The sequence below is a fragment of the Thermobia domestica genome, chromosome 6 (assembly GCF_964235325.1).
Source record: "Thermobia domestica chromosome 6, izTheDome1.hap1.1, whole genome shotgun sequence".
NCBI classification, from domain to species: Eukaryota; Metazoa; Arthropoda; class Insecta; order Zygentoma; family Lepismatidae; genus Thermobia; species Thermobia domestica.
In genome coordinates, this window is record NC_137459.1 from 231,678,981 (window position 1) to 231,696,742 (window position 17,762).

At 37.1% G+C, this 17,762-nt stretch overlaps 1 protein-coding gene across 4 annotated transcripts in view; it reads left to right on the forward strand.

Annotated features, from left to right (window-relative positions):
• The window catches only part of vri (nuclear factor interleukin-3-regulated vrille), a 1,376,222-nt gene that overhangs the window by 431,314 nt on the left and 927,146 nt on the right, over positions 1 to 17,762 (forward strand). For all 4 annotated transcript variants that reach the window (XR_014131906.1, XM_081762650.1, XM_081762656.1 and 1 more), the window contains one exon: positions 16,418 to 16,454. The gene's annotated coding sequence lies outside the window, so the exon portion shown is untranslated. The remainder of the gene's footprint in view (positions 1 to 16,417; positions 16,455 to 17,762) is intronic.

The following is a 17,762-nucleotide window of genomic DNA, read 5'->3' on the forward strand; positions in this document are numbered from 1 at the left end:
GTTATAGAGAAGCGAAACAAAGTCTGCTTTATTAATTTAAAGCAGAATTTTTAAAAAAAGCCAAAAATTTCCCAAGCAAAAAAGCGAAGCAGAAAAAACCGAGTTTTTTTTAAGCCGTTTTTTTTCGAGCCCTTGCATCTCTAGGCAGCAGCAAAACGTCTGAACCGTAGTGATAACAATCGGCCTGGAATGACCGTCGTTTGAGTACGTAATGGTAGTTAGTGCTACACGAATGGAATATGTGACTTCAGAAGTCTTCCCGACTTTGGACGTTTTTCGCTCCACAGTGTCAAGGATACAGTGGCGGCGCTACAAGGGAGCGAGGAGGGGCGACCGCCACCCCAAAATTTTTGTCGACCCTCCTTCGCTCCCCCATTTTTCTACGTAGGGCCTACAACTGGTGAACTCATGATCACGAATTGCTGCTGTTGAATTTGCCACTGAAATCTATATGAGATTGAAATTTTTGTTGTTCCTTGACATATTTACAGATATAGAAGCTACCCTCGTTAATTAACGCATTCTTTAATGCTGGTTTCGATCCCTAATTAAAACCTTTTAAAAAACTCTCTCAGTACTGGACATTATTGTTTCTTTACATGTAATTGCTTTCATAATACTATTACATGCCTTTACTAAACTAACATATGTTATTTCTTGTTTCAAGTACAGTCATGTCAAAATAATTGTCGCATATATATAACTGTCTTGCTGTGGAAATATAGTTTTATTATGATTTTGCAGGGTGCTTTTATTACTGAACTATGCGTGTAATCGATAAGTGTATAGTTGTGGTAAATTTCATGAGTAAAACAAAATGCTGCTAAATGGAAAAGAAATGTTTTTTTTTTTTTTGTTATAATGTTCTTATTTACTGCTCGTTTGACATGAAATTTACCACATAAGGGAGAGTGGGGTAAAACCGGGACTTTACGACTAGAAGGCTTCCAGAAATCACCGTTTTTACCGCAAAGAAACACAATTTTGCAAAAATGTGCACTACTTATCTGTTAATGTAGCCACAGTTTTTTTTAAAAAACATGATTTAATTGTTTTTTTTTTTGTAATTGCAGGTGTTGCTTTTGTAAAAGAGTCATTTTGCCCGGTTTTACCCCACTAGTTGGGTAAAACCGGGTAGACATATGATTGTTATGGGAAAATAAAAATGTCAAAAGTTTCCACAAAATTTGTTCTTTTTAATGGACATAAGGTAACTATTGTTGTAAAATATAGGAAGACATAACTTCATGAGTTGTTAATAAATTTAATTGTCTTTGTCTTTACTTTCTTGATGTAATAGAAGGGAAGGCCTATTGACGCAAGTCGCAAGAAAAATAGTCACCTTCCTCTTCATCTCCAGAGCATCTTTCTTGAACCCAACAACGACATTTGATGCATTGGGTCCATCCCTCACCACCTTTCGTGTCCGAGTAAAGCTTATTGAAATAAGTGAAGGCAGTATTGTCATCCTCTTCACTGGAGGCATCCCACATTGGCTCCTTTGGTTGCTCTTGTTTTGGACGCTTATTTTCTGCCTGTTGTTTTTTTTTGGCACCTTTAAAAAAGTTGCAATTTCTTTGATTTGTTTATTTGCCCCCTGTCCATCTTTGTTCTTCTTTCCTTCATTTTCTTTTTCTTATCTTTTAATGCTGTCTGAACTTGATGCATATATGGGGAGCCCATCAAAATGACTGTTTTTTTCTTTTCCCGTGTCCTCCTTCGGCTGCGTCTTTCTCCCAGTGTATGGGAGAGGCATCAATTCGGAGGGTGAAACACTGAATCGTGCTTCGGGAACACATTTAGAGTTAGGCGTCAAGGACTTAGAACAGCAGGGTAAATTAAATGTTTGATTTAGAAGGTGTTGGTTCGATGGTGTTGACACATTAGGAACACTTGCTGCAGGACCTTTAGGGACTCTTACTGCTACACCTACCTTGTTTGTATAGTGTTGATGCTGGCTTTGAGGATTCCTTCGAACTTCCGCTGCGTTGTTTTGTTCTTGGTTCAAATCCAATCTTGGTAGTACCCGGTTTTGCCCCACACATACAGCTTTCATCACACATGGCGTCATTTGACTATACAAAACACTACAGACAATTACTTAGAATGATAATGAAGGTAATTAAATGTTGTACAAAGACTGCTACATACCTTTACTCTTACAGAAACAGGAACGCAGTATAACCCGTCTAGTTTTCTTCAAAAATCGTAAGCAAAAACCACTCAAACTGGATATTCTTCACAGCAAAAAAGCAGTGACACTATTGCGTTCTGGTAATGGCCACTTGCTCCTTGGTCAAGGTGGAACGTAGTTCGTCCATGGTTCGCGCGATCGCAGCGCATACATAGGCTAGAAGGGGGTACCCGGTTTGCACCCGACTTCCCGGTTTTACCCCACTCTCCCCTACATGTTTTTGTCAATTATACACATTCTAACATTATAAGAAATACCAGGCGAAATCATTATCAAATTATATTCCTATAAAAACATATTTATAGACAATCGATAATCATTTTGGACATGACTGCGCATTTTTATAGCATATAGGTTGTAGGCATACGTGCTTCTAACATTTACAACTGTATTTTGTGTGTTATGCTTCTTTCAACATTTGTTGTAAGTTGATGTTTCTGTTGTGCTTACATTAAAGTGTATCCAGAAACGTGCCGATGTTCATTTGCTACCCACAAGCATAAAGTTGTGCAGTCAGAAATAAATTGGATTGGTAGAAGCTCAGAATTAAATAATAATAATAATAATAATAATAAAAACAAAACAAGTGTGCTTGCCTATGCTCCCCAAAATGTTTTCTTGCCTCCCCTCTTGCTCCCTACCATTACGAGCCTAGCGCCACCACTGCAAGGATACTATGAGTAAATCATTCGAGGCATTACAAACTATCAGGGACAGAGCAGTAATTGCTCACTTGTCGAATGACAGCATCCGGCGACATATAGACAGATTCGTCGAGGCAAACAAACAACCATGCCTGAACTGACACCGTTAATCAATGAAGGTCATCCAAGCAATTTGTCTCAGAGATCAGTGCAGCGCAATTTGACCATGGGATATCGCAGCCGCAGGCCGACATGAGTGCCGCTACTAACCGCTGACCATCGGCAGTTGTGACTCACCTGAACTCAGGAAAAGGTTGATTGGACATCAAACGACCTGCAACGTGTAGTGGGTTAGATGAGTCTTGAGTTACGTTTCCAGTTATTACGTGCGGTGGTAGGGCCCGTATGTGATGCAGATCCCATTAGACTGACCGTCCGACGTTGCCAACAGAGCACTCTCCAAGCTGCTGGTAATATTTTGAAGCGTATTTACGTGGCATGGTTTTGGTTCTCTGGTCTGTTTGAATCAGACTTTAATCGGTCATTGCTAAGTTTAGCTCCTTTGGGACCATCTCCAGCCGTTTATGGACATTTTGTGCCCTGAGAACAATGGGAATTTAGAGGATGGCAATGCTCCATGTAGCCGGACCGCAATTTGCGTCACCGGTTTGAGAATATTCTGGCCACTTCCAACGCATTATTTGACCCCCTAGATCTCTGGACATCATCCTTAAGGAGCACATTATGGATATAATCGAACGGGCCATTCGTACTCAGAATCCTCCACCTGCAACAACCAGAGAATTATGAACGACTTTTGAGCCTGCATGACTGCACATTGTTTCAGTGGACTTCAAATGACTTGCCGCGTCCCTACGACAAAGAACTGCTTCACTTCACCTGCTCGCGGAGACTCCACACGGTATTAAGAAGGTATCACATGACTTGCCACTTTAGTGTATTCCGGAAGCATTAGTTACCCAACTTGCATAAGAGAAAATAGACATTGGTGAGAGCTCAGAGACCTAACCGTGGACCAAATTTGCACACACCTTGTATGAAACATCTTTGTTTGTTTCTGAATGATCTTAGAATGTATTGTATTAGCAGTGGTGTGAGTTGAACAAGTATTGCAGTGCCATAAAAGCAATAAGTAGTATTTGCTAACAAAGTACGAGAACCTCTGTAAATTCCTTCTGAAGGGTTGTTTCCAAACCTACGCGGTAAGACCCCTAAACATGTAGAAGAGCGATAATTTTCCTTACATGGACAAAATAAAGAAAAGTTTGGGGTTTAAAATCAAGGACTATTATCTAGAACATAAGAAAACAGCTGAGAAGAGCATTATTACACCTATATTGATTACATAAACCGAGTAAGACTTTAATGTAGAAATCTGTAACCGAATATGTATCTTAAGCGTAAAGATATCTCCTCTGATTGGTTTCCAAATTACATCAGACTATTCTTCTACTATCCACTCTTCAAGGGAATGTGCGGGCCAATTTTATTGATAAGCTACATTAACTCCTTCCGGAGACGATATCCACTAATCCCAGTAACGGATGGCGTAGACATAAATGAAATTTGCAATTTAGTGCACGGACGAGTCATTCTCCATATGTTCGGCTCATGCTGCCTTACATTTCTCACATCTATGGATGAGTCCTTTGGTACCATCTGCATAGAGGTCTGTGGGAATTGGAAGCAACTCAGCCTTTATTTATATTGGTCAAACCTTTCTACGTATCGCTATTCATCTTCAGCTTGCCAGAAGCCATTTATGTCTTTAGTTACTACTGGCATTCATGCATATCACCTCCGGTTGTGTTAGTGTAGTTTATCAATAAAATTGTATTACATATGTGAGCAAATTATTGATTACACTGACGTTTCAAGAGATGATACGTGATACGGTATTAGTTCAACTTAAAATATGACCGGAATCACACTAATTTCATTTGTAATATATATACATAGTGTTTCAAAACAACACCGAAAACGTTTGGGAGGCGATTCTTGACACCAAGATAAGACAAAAAGTATAGACCAACCTGAGTGCACAAAATGCTTCTTTTCAGAGTTGTAGGCTGCCGAAATCATGAAAAAATGAACTTTAAAGGCCCATAGCTCCAAAACTATGTTACCTACCGTAGTTGGGTCAAGGCTTCACTTAAGAACTAATATGTGTGCTATCCAAAAGTACGGGTTTCAGAATCCTAAAGTAGGGAGTTTGGGTACAAAGATATAATTTGAAGTTCTCACCAACTACCTCTATAAAAATTATTGCGGAAGTACCACAGGATTCTGAAACTTGGATACTTGGATAGGGCACATATTAATTTCTAAGTGAAGTCTTCACCCGACTACGGTAAGTTCCATAGTTTTGGAGGTATGCACCTTTGAAGTTCATTTCTTCATGTTTTCGGCAGCTTATAACTCCGAAAGGAAGCATTTGTGTACTCAGGATGGTCTATACTTTTTTTTGTCTTGGTGTCAGGAATCACCTTCCAAACGTTGTCTGTGTTGTTTGGAAAGACCCTATATATATATATATATATATATATATATATATATATATATATATATATATATATATAATATGAAGACCTGAAGTAAATTAAGATCTAAGTGCCATTTGAACAGTTTTGAGGTAATGATTTTTTTCATCGAGAATTTGTGCTGTGCACATACACGTCACGCATTCTATTGGCAATGATCTGGATTACTACGCACAGGTTTGGCGCTTAGACATTAGTGTATATTTATGGTAAATTACATTTGCAGGTTGGATTTAACGCTACTGAAAGAAATACCAGTTTATTTAGAGTATTTGTTGTGTTTTTATTATGTTCTAAATAAATCCTTTATATTTATTGATTTTACTGTAGACTAGGAAATAAGATATTTGGTTCTTGCCTCTTTTATCCCTGATAATCTCAAAACATTGTAAACAAACTTGATTTTAGGTAAACCATTTCCCAAGTTGATGATTGTTTCAATGAAGATTCGGGGGAGTCTCCAATCGAAATTAGGAGCTGCAAGGCACGAAAGCCGCCAACAGCGGTTTCCACAACTGGTAAAGACAAAAACTACTGTATTTCTTCAATACATGCAAAAATTCAGGTATCACTGACGTACACAGAAATAAAATCTGAAATAAAATAGGCATAATTTTAGAGGTAGTGATGATAATCACCTATGACAATCATATTGTGAAAGAACTGAAAGAACATATCACCGACGGATGAAAAATGTGACACAAACGGTCTACATCAGAGGTTTCTGATTGGCTTTCGTTAAATAAAGGCTCTTCAGAATTGGGAATTAAGATTCAATACAACAAAAGTAACGCTTTTTTTCTTCAAGGCATATACGGAGGAGGATATTTTAATGTTGCTTGCTGGCATGGCGGTCAAGATACTAACGCAGATTTATCCCAGTTATTGCGTAAAAGCGTTCTTGCTGAGCTAAGTTATACTGAGACTAGACCATTCAATCATGAAGAAAGAAAGACAAATACAGTAGACCTACATCAATTTTACAATTATTAGATGAGTAGGTGAAAGAATCAACTAATTGGAAATGTATATTTCAGACATTTTTTTGGTTTATTTCACAAATATACAAAAAAAGCACATATTTTCTCTTGTGGAGTGTTCATGATAGACTTATCATATGTACACAAAAACGACTCAATATATATGAGATGACTTCAGGATAAGCTTCCAAATAAGAATGAATTGTAGATCACGTAAAATAATCCTTATAAAATAAAAATCTGGAATATTATTTCGGTGTATGGACCAGATTAATTCATATTACAGAAATAAATGTGAACAGTGGAAACTATAAGTAAATAATCAGAAACTGTACCAAGAATGAATAAGTGATTTCCATCTGGTGACGAAATGATTTTGAAGGATGACTTCCTTGTGATCGATCAAAAAAAAAGTGAGGATTTTTTTTCCAAGGGATGTTCGTGCGTTCAACAACAGTACAATAGCCCATACATGAACAGTAGAGGCTGGACATTAGTCCACTCATGAACCCTGTCGAGTCGCTGGGGTATATATTGGCATCAAAATCAAAGGTAAAAAACCTGCGACAAAAGCCTAATTGACGGAACACATCTTTACTATTAGATAAAGGCCGTCGAATTTTCAGAGTTGTGAAATATATTGATTGAAAATATGCCAACTTGAAGTCTTTAGTTGCAGAAAAGCAATGATTTATACAAAATACTGATGTATAGTAGGACCTATAGTTTTAACAACTTGCCTTACATGTATTCAGCTATACAGAAAAAAGCGTGTTTTTAAAAAGTTGTTTAATCGTCCATTTTACTGATAATTTCTCCATGTTTGTATATGTGTAATGTGTGTGTATAATGTATATCTATATATCGTCGCATGAGAACCAGAGGAACGTTAACTCCAAAATTGCTGTTTTCGGTTTCTTCATGTTTGGACATAATTTTAAAAGCCCCACTTGGTGTAAATAGAACGTAACGCCATCTGTTCTCCTTGTCGATCATCTGTTGTATTGTAGCTCAATTACCATCTCATTAAACACACATATTTATAAGAAAATAATATTTTTGTAATCTCGCCTGTAACTAACAAAAATGGAGTTACGTTCCTCTGGTTCTCGTGCGACGATATGTGTGTATACCTGTTTCTTCGACTTGAATTATTCTATGCCTTCATGATTTTTATTTTATTGTGTTTATTCATGTTTTACTGGTTCGTTAGTGACCTCTATCATTACTATATCATTCTCTTAAGTTTCAACATAATAATAATTACATCAACAACTTTTGGTTTCATTTTAGTCTCGTTCAGTTAGCTAACCATAATTACTGGCACAACAATACGACTGCACTTATAATCCCTGAGTAAAATATTCATTATATTCTTTTTAGCATTTTTCAACTACCCTTCCATCTAATTTAATGCATTTCTATATTAGTTTATTCCATGTTTCCTTTATATTTTCTAATTTTTCCCGTCTTGACATGGTACGTACATTCCATCGTAATTAGTTTGCTCTTGCTTGTTTATTTCCTCAAGCTAAATTTCGCACATAGATTCTTACATCCAGTAGTCTCTCTAAAGACATCCCTGTTCCGGAGAGATCCGAATTCTAGAGTATTTTTATGACGGAAATAGATTTTTATCTGCGAAAGAATTGTGTGCGTATTTTATCTATCTTCTTCTCAGGCAACTAGGGTAACGTGTGGCTGGTTCCTATTACCAGAACAAACTACATTTAAATGTGGCCCATGTAAGTAAATAGTATGTGCACCTCCAAGTTTTTGTCATTATTAAGAAAAGAAGTTATTAAGTTTATTAAAATGAAAAACGTGAAAGCAGCAATTAAAATGCAACTCAACATCATGGTTTCTTAGCAGCCTTCCCTCTCCCGTCTATTGTTATATTTGTATTGCCTTCAAGATTGTCCCTCCTACTTGAGCTCGTTATCGTACATATTACTCAAATACTTGCTCTTTCTTCCTGAACTAGCACTGAAGTTGTTCCAAGGACACTTAACCTTACCCAAAACACTACCGGTTAATCTCTTCTACAAGATTAACTTGCCAAGAAGTTTCAGGGTGATCAACTGAATACACTTGTTTTTAGAATAGATTTTTTTACTTCTTATTTGTGATCTTTTAATGAATAACCGCCTAGCGTAATTGTGGAAATAACAATTAGAAACAACAAATTGATAATGTTACACTTTTGTAGGAAAGTCTGGCTCACTAAAACGACTAGAGCACATATTTTTTTCTCGTGGATTTTTTATAGAAACAATTGGATCTTGCATTCTTTTTTCATTGTTACTGACACGTAAAAACAGAAGTTTATTTTAGATTAGTTTGTTCATTAACATCTTCACCAACAGTTAAACTACATTTGCACTGAAGCATATTTCCTTTCAAACATTCTCAAAATGCTATAATTGAATGTGGAAAACGTTGAAAAGTATTCAATAGCATCATTCAGTATCATTTTTCAACTGTTCTGTCGTTTTATAGCCTTAAAATTGTCAACGTTTGCAGCATTTACACACGAATTGAGTGATTAAGGCTAAACTATTCTATTCAATTCTTTCAAAACATCGATTAAAACTATCGTTACCCACGAGACGAGTTGAGAAATACTTTTTCATTCCCTCGACTCTTTCTATATTTCTTCAATCATCCGCCTCCTTTAGCCTAAGAAGTAGCACTGAAGAATGTTAATTTCTTTCAAATAAATCTGAGAGGATAAGTTACCAATTCTTCTCAAATGTATATCTTATTAACACGACTTTCCTTCCTTTTGTTACATAACCAGTATTGTTGCTTTTCTGTCTCATTAGCTCTCACACGATGTCAACAATCTGTTGTTCGCTACGAGGGAGGGGAAAAGAGGTACGTGATAACTCAGTGGTACTGTGCGTCTATATGGCAAGGGGTCCTAATTTAAATCTACGACTGAGTTTGTGATTAAGAACATTGTATCTATAGTTTTTTTTTTTTTTTTTTTTTTGCAGGGACACAGATTTTGTCGCAAATCCTCATTCGATTAATTCTTCCAAAATCATTACGTATTATTAATGTTTGTCTCCTTTAAAGGTCATGATTATGGGTCATGCATGTAATGATTTTATTTAATTTCTATTTATCAACCACATTGTCACTAGTGTAGTCACGCAAGCACGCACATCACACTAAAAATCCTTCGCCATCTTGATTTTGTTCAAAATATTGATGATCTGTTAAAGACGTTTTACGTTGTTCCAGCTGTCATGAATCGGACTCATCTGTCCTAACGGAATATCCGGGACCCCCCACTTCCTGTGGGGGAATCTCTTGCACCGCCACTAAATGATTTAGAATCATGCATTGTTTGATAGAGTAGATTACAAGTCTAAGACAAAAACATGTCGCTCAGCTCAATGGGTAATAGTTTTGGAGATATTCACCCTCAAGTTTCGTTTTCCCACGGATTTGGACAGTCGTAGCTCTGAAACTATGCAATTTTGACCATTGGTCCATATCTGAACTTTTTTCCTTATTTTGATGTGATGAATCACCTGTTTCAGTTTGTCGGTCTAGTTCATTAACACCCTGTATGTATATACTGTATATATAATTGAAGTTTTGAAATTTGTTACACTGAAATTTATCGTGTAATCAGCTGGAAACTTGCCTATCCTTTGATAACGAACGGCACAAGTAGCAATAAAATTGTCAAGACTGGAAAGTATTGTTCATATATATATATATATATATATATATATATATATATATATATATATATATATATATATATATATATATTAATCTGTGACTACATTCTCGATGCCTTGACGTAGAGTAATAGTAGCTTCTGATGCTTATTTTAAGTAAGGTTTTGTGTTTTGAGTCTTTATAAAACACCCAGGCTACGAAGGACAGAGCCTCTATTAACGTAGGGTTCGACTATGACCTAGATTTCACTCTTGTACAGTTGTCGGGTGCTCATACCATCATCCAAGATCAACCTTCAGAGTATGGGCCATTTCCCAACATTCCGCCTCCAATACAGCTGGAATACAAGATCACGCTACGACCTCATCTGCTTTTCCAAACGAAGGCATTGGTTCAGTGCTCATCTTACTTTTTTGGCCCAAAACATCCAATATATTTCAATCAAAACTTTCTTGTAGGTCTTATATGTCGATAACTACATATAATGTAGAAAAACATAAACTATCACTTAACTCAGTATGATGTGATAGACTTAGTCCGTAGAAAACACGAAAACTCGATTTGGGGGCCGTTCAAAAATTTTGTGACCCCTAATCCAAAAATGCATCAAGAGATCCAATATATTTCAATCAAAACTTTTCCTTTACAACTTATATCTGGAGAACTACACACAAAAACGAAACGACATCTTTACGTTTTACGTCCCATGGTTATGCCGGTTAGGCTAAAGGAGACGCTGAGTATTGAGAAATGAATAGGAACGTGGGAGGAAACGGGAGACCCCCGAGAAAACTCACGAGCACGGTGTTTGTCTACCAGAAAGTCCACGCGGCGCGAGCTGGGATCGAATCAGGGACCCTCAGCACCGGAAGTGAACACTCGAGAACTACATACAGTGTAGCCAAATCCAAACTATCACTTAACTCAGTATGATGTGCTTGTTGCGCAGAAAATGCGAAAACTCGATTTACGGACCGTTCAAAAATTTTGTCTCTTTGATTCAATGGCCCAAAAGATCCAATTTGTTTCTACAAAAATTTTCTTGTAGGTCTTATATCTGGAGAACTTCATATAGTGTAGCCAAAGCCAAACTCGTTATGATGTGGTTATTCCGTAGAAAATACGAAAACTAGATTTAGGGGCCGTTCAAAAATTTTGTGGGCTCTGATCTGAAAAATAAATATTGGCCAAGATAGCAATCTCTTGATCCATTTTTAGTTTTCCTAAGATTATTGTTTGTTCATATTTCTCACATATTTAAACATGACATGTTCCTACTTTTACAATGTATCATATATACTACAGTTTGAAATTGAAATGATTTATTTGAACTAAAAAGCATTATTTGGTATACAAAATTGTTGTTTAACTGACGTATTATACATAATTAATATATAATTGATGTACTGATTCAACTTTTTAATCATCTGTCACGTTTTATCAATTAATACATTTAGTCAACGGATATATATTAGGATGGAGCGAATAAATAAAATTTTCGAGTATCGAATTCTCATAGGGCTCAAAAGTTGCGTATTTTTATGCTAATCAATGGATATATAACAAAAAATTCACACTTTGAACCTTCAGTTCGCGCAAACGGCCTAAACTTTGAAAAAAAATGACAAAAAATACCAAAATTTATTTTTATGCGAAAAAAAAATCAGACTTTTGAGTATCGAATTCTAATAGGGCTCGAAAGTTGCGTATTTGCGTGCTAATCAACGGAAAGTAATGAAAATAATCACACTTTGGATCTTCAGTTTGCGCAAATGGCCTAAAGTTTGAAAAAATGACAAAACAACAAAATTTACCTTTACGCAAGAAATATACAGATTACTTTTTTTATTTATATAGCGTCCAAGTACAGTAGAGCGTCGATTATCCGAACGTCGGTCAACCGAACGACCGCTTAACCGAACTGTGTACTCGCTCGCACCTGTTACTCTCCCACCCTACCGTCCATCATCCCACTCACTCCCAAACCAAGTTTCCCACAGTAGTCGCCGCACTGAGCCACCGCTGGCGGAACATTGCTTCTAATGGGGCCTTCATAAGGCGCTGCTGACCGGCCAAGCTGCCAGTCGCTGTGTTTCAACAATCAGCACACTTCTGTCGGTTTGGCACTGGCTGCACTCCAGTGCACGAAAGCTTAATCTTATCACTTGTGCATGGCAAATCTGCTCATGGGTTTGACTTCTTAAATTTTCCATGTCATACTCAAGAAGTCGAAAGTTTTATCGAACTTGTGACAGAGTCTGAAGGAACGGTGTGGGGACAAGAAAACAGCGATGACTACATTAGAGAAACTTTGCTCTCAATATTCACAATGCCAAAATTTGATTAAAAAAAAAAATCTGAATATAAGACAACGTCTTTGACTAAATCAAAATAATTTAGCACATCCTAATTGAATCGCTGATTGGAAAAAGGGAATAAGTGCATCAGACCTAAGTTTTCAAAAACGCTCAAAAACCTTCCCGAGGCGTTGTTTTTACTTGTTGCAAAAAGTGTATAATTGATTACTTGTAGCAAAAGAACTAATAAACACTAAGACAAGAAGGAGAATCTTGTATTGCAGCACTGCAATTGGTTAAATAAGCTTAAAAATAGAAAAAAATATTCCCTTTTTCCAATCAATGCAATTGTAATTCGTGTTGGAATTGAGTTGGAAGCAATTGTAATTGTGTGTAGGGCATGTAATGTGCAGTTTATGATAGAAAGCTATGAAAATATACATGCTGAATACAATGTTGTATGTTAATCTTGGATATATGTATTCGAACTATCACGAATGTTAGGCTTCTAACACTGTTTCGCTCACCGTTTTTTTTTTTTTTTTTTTTTTTTTTTTTTTTTTGGTAAAGCACATGTTATTCGTACAGCAAGAAAAGTAATACAATAGACAGCTGAAAAAATACGTAGCAAAATAAGTTATCAAAATAGAATGACTTTACATAGGGTCCTATCCGTCTGCATCTTCGTCTTCTGCAGTTTCTTGGTCAGTGGTTTTCCATGAACAAATCATCCTATAAAAGTGTTTGTATTGGTCAGGTATGCATTTGATGATTTGTGAAGAATCGTTTATCTTTTTCTGATTGATCGGGACTTGCCAATCGTATGCCTTTGACGTTGGCAGTGGAACGTTTGTGACATTACTTTTGAGTAATCGAAAGATATCAGTTCTTAGTTCATTGATAAACTTATGAGCTTGCACATAACCTAGAGATTCTGCTTTATAAACAGTGTCTCTATTTAATTACTTTAAAATCTAAGATTTCTTCATTGACAACTTCGTAAACCTGAAATGGAGAATCAGTATTTCTTGCATTCGTAATCATGTGGTTATACTGTGCTGGTAAATAAATGCGATTGTGTCGTTTGAGTTCTCGTTTGATTATAACAAAATTTCGGTCACATGGTAAAAACTGTGACCTCTGACAGGCAAATATTGCTGTACAGTGGTAAAGCGTTATGGCACGATCAGACTAAAAAGCATTAATGTCATTGTATGATTGCAGTTTTGGTATTGTATGACCACCACTTGTATCACTGAAAACACGTAAATCTGTAACTGATTGGGCCAAATATTTCTCTATAGATTGTGCAATGCGAAGACAATGCGAACTATCGTAACGTCAGCAGAGGGCTCTAATGGTTGTCTACATACATACAGTCTCACAGTTGTGGTGGCATCCTATAGTGATTGGAAGAAGGTAATAAGAAACGTAGTTATTCCCTTTTTCTATTCAGCAAGATATTTTGTCTTCTACATTGGTCATATAGAGTTGCCCAAACATTCCTATTTTCTACTCAACGATGTAATTATCTCAAAGGAACACATCTGCTATCTCAGGTAAAAATCGCAGAAAAAATGTACTTATTCCCTTTTTCCAATCAGTGGTTCAATTGATAAGATGGTTGCATATGGTGCGGCAGCCACCTTCTCGTGGTGAGTTCTATGCCATTTCAAGCGGAAAAATGTGGGCGAAGAGTTGCAAAATCATTATGAAAATAGAATGTATAAAATCATTCACATTAACAAATTATTAACAAACATGACCTCACACAACTAAAATAGATAAAGTACTTGGACGCTACAGAAATAAAAAAAAAAATCTGTACATTTATTCTGTAAAAGCAAATTTTGATTTATTGGTGGTCATTTTTTCAAACGTTAGGCCGTTTGTGGGGATGGGGCAGAAACCGATTCAGAAGCTGTTTACAGACCGCCATGCGTGTCCACTTCTGATCAAATGTCAGCTGGCGGGGAACCCAACTTGCACAGATTTAGCGGAAGCATAAGTGGTCGTGAATGATTGTCTCAACACTCCCGACACTGATATTCACCTCGGCAGCAATACCCCGCACTGTTGCTCGCCGGTTCTCAAGAATCATTTGTTCAACACGTGCGATATTCACTGGTGTGACTGCAGTCGGGCGGATGTATCCATGCGCTTCATTTGTCACCAGCTCCCGTTCTTCGGAAAACTGTTCACACCATTCGTACACTCCTGTCCATGACATTGTTTGTTCACCACACTGTGCTTGCAATCTTTCGAAAATCTTAGCTGGTGTAACTTTCTCCTTCACAAGAAATTTGATTACACACCGCAGCTCCACAGCCACAAACACATTGCTTACCGCCATGTTCGCTGCAACTGCTGAGCATGCGCCAAATACGTCATGCCCAGCGCTAGTTACTGGAGAATGAATACATTACGTCACCCGCAAGTTTCATCACGATTCGACTATTCATCGATTATTTACGTACGAAAATTCCGGTCAACCTTGAACGACCCTTGTAGAATTCGATTCTCGAAAATTTGATTTTTTCGCATAAATATACATTTTGGTATTTTGTGTCATCTTTTTCAAACTTTAGACCGTTTGCACGAACTCAAGTTTCAAATTATATATTTTTTTTTGTTATTTTTTCTTTGATTAGCATGAGAATACGCAAGTTTTGAGCCCTGTTAGAAAGCGATACTCGAAAATTTGTTCTTTTTGCTCCATCTAATTATATATATATATATATATATATATATATATATATATATATATATATATATATATATATATATATATATATATATATATATATATATAATATCATTAGTTTTCAAATTTGCGATTTGTTTTTACAATTGGCAGCACTCGGACAAGCAAAGCCGGGGTATGCTTTCATTGTCTACAATTTTCCTGTTGAGGTGCTAGGGGTCTCGGGTTCAAACCCTGCTCCCGCCAAGTGAACTTTGTGGTGGACAAACACCGTGTGCGTGGGTTTTCTCGGGGTTCTCCCGTTTCCTCCCACTTTCTTCATTCCACCATTTCATTCATTACTCCTCATCACCGTCTCCTTTAGTCTAACCGGCATAACCGTGGGACGTAAAACTCAAAATTTCATTTCATTTTTTCAATTTTCCTGTTGAATTTTAGGCGGACACGGCAAACTCTCGGACGAGTCTGGGTAAACTTCCGGATTGTTTGCAATGTACTGCTACCTTGTCCGAATGTCGGATGGGCAAAATCCCGATAGATTTGTAGGGAGGCTAAATCTCAATGAATAACATCTTATGGCAGAGATGGTCTTTTGATACGAATTGTTTTTTTTTTTTTTTTTGTGAGGGGACATTTTGCAACGAAGTCCAGAGTTCGAATGCTTCTAGTTGTTTCCATTTGCTTTCTTCTTTTTCTGATAATTACAAGTTTCTGGTCTTAGGTTCAATACTTTATATGGATGTGACTCTTTTTTTTTTTTTTTTTTTTTTTGAAAATTTCTTGCACTTAATTAGATGGTTATGATGACTTTTTTTTTCTCATTATATTTCTGTTCACACGAGCCTTTCATCATTCGTTTGCAAAAACGCGAAAATAATACTTTAGGAAAAGAGAAAGAAAACTCGAATGGGCTAGAATGAACTCATCGCAACGGAAGAATAAGATATGTGATTCAGAGACTAATGAAGGGAGACTTGAACCACTCCAAATAAATCAACCAAGCATTACTTAAACAGTGGTAGATTGAATGCATATATTTAAGTTATAAAAAATATAGTTGAATGAACAACATTTTAAGGAATTTGGAGAGACATAGGTGTGCTTACCTTGCATTTAAAACGAAGAGAAGCAGTTATGTTGATCAAGAAAAAATGTCAGGGTATAGGTCAAGGTATTGGCGATGTCACTATTATTAACTTAGCAACCTATTCAATAACTTAAATTTTCTTTTATGCATCTCGAGAGAAATACCCTGTAACATTTTAAAATGTGCACAGTAAACGTACTTATTGCTAAATACGATAGCATTAAATTGTTCTCATTATTTGTTTATTTTAGGAAAACATTGCTGACTCTACAGGGCTGTAAAATATAGGTAAGTGATTTTTTCTTTCTTCTAAGGTGTGTGTAAAAGAAATGAGAATAAATTTAGAATTGTCAGTTATGTGGCTGGTTGGCTGTTTGCGTGTTGTATGATCTTTCATTGTATGACCAAACTGAAACGAAGTAGTGCAACGAAAAATGAAAGAGAGAAAGAAGAAGAAAAAGAGTTCCAGATCTTTGCACTCGTGCTTCATTTCCACATACATACGCATCTCTCCAACTTAGGGTTGCCATCTTTCGAAAGCATACTGTAGGGACACTTCATGCTGCTGGTGCTAGTCAGAGCCCTGCACGGGCCGGGCGCGCCCGATTCGGCCCGGTGCCCGGCCCGGCCCGTTTCAAGTAATATCAAACTGGACCGGGCCCTAACTGGGCCGGGCACATTTCGGGCCGAATCGGGCCGAACCAGGCCGAGCACATATCGGGCCGGCCCGGCTCGGCCCGATAGTCTGAAAGACGGTTCGGAAACTAATGTTGTCAGCCTATTTGTTTTTTTAATGTCCTCCACTACCTCTATTTTTGCCGTGTTTGTACGGTCTTACTGTCAGCCTATGTTAATCGTAATGTGTTTGGGAAACTGACTCTTTATTCAAGACTGTGATATACTGGTAATACTATTACTATTACTACTTCTACTATTACTACTTCTACTATTACTACTACGACCACTGCTAATACTACTACAAGTGCTACGACTTCGCGTCAGAGTTGACATGTCTGATGGTACCGAATTTTCCTTCTAAGTACAGAATAAAATTGAGAAATGCTAGTTATTATGGCCGGTCTGCGTAGAATGTGAACCGATGCTTGATCTACGAGGGAGAATAGTGGCTCAATAGAAAAAACACTCACATCTGGTGCTAGAGGTCGTCGGATCAATCCCTGCTCTTGCTATGTGAGCTTTGTTGTGGACAAACATCGTGTGCATGGGAGTTTCTGGGGTGGTCCCGCTTCCTCCCACTGTTTTCTTTCCACCAATTCATCCCATCATCATCCATTCAGCCTGAGCCGTAGTTACCTAAAGAACGTATGGTAAAGTCAAGTACTTGACCTAGTAAGTAAAATTTGGTACGCTACCATTGGACCACGGAGGGCAAAACCATAAACTGGCGTGCTCATAAGATCAGTGCAATTTGTAGTAATGTTCAATTAGCAAGGCAAATATCGAATGGTGTTACATGTTCATGTATTGTTTATAGTATGATGCTACAAATATAACAAAATATAATGATCAAATAAATCACCAAATCGCCAGGGTCGATTAGGTGTTCCTGGAACGGTGGCTCAGCGGTTGAGCGTT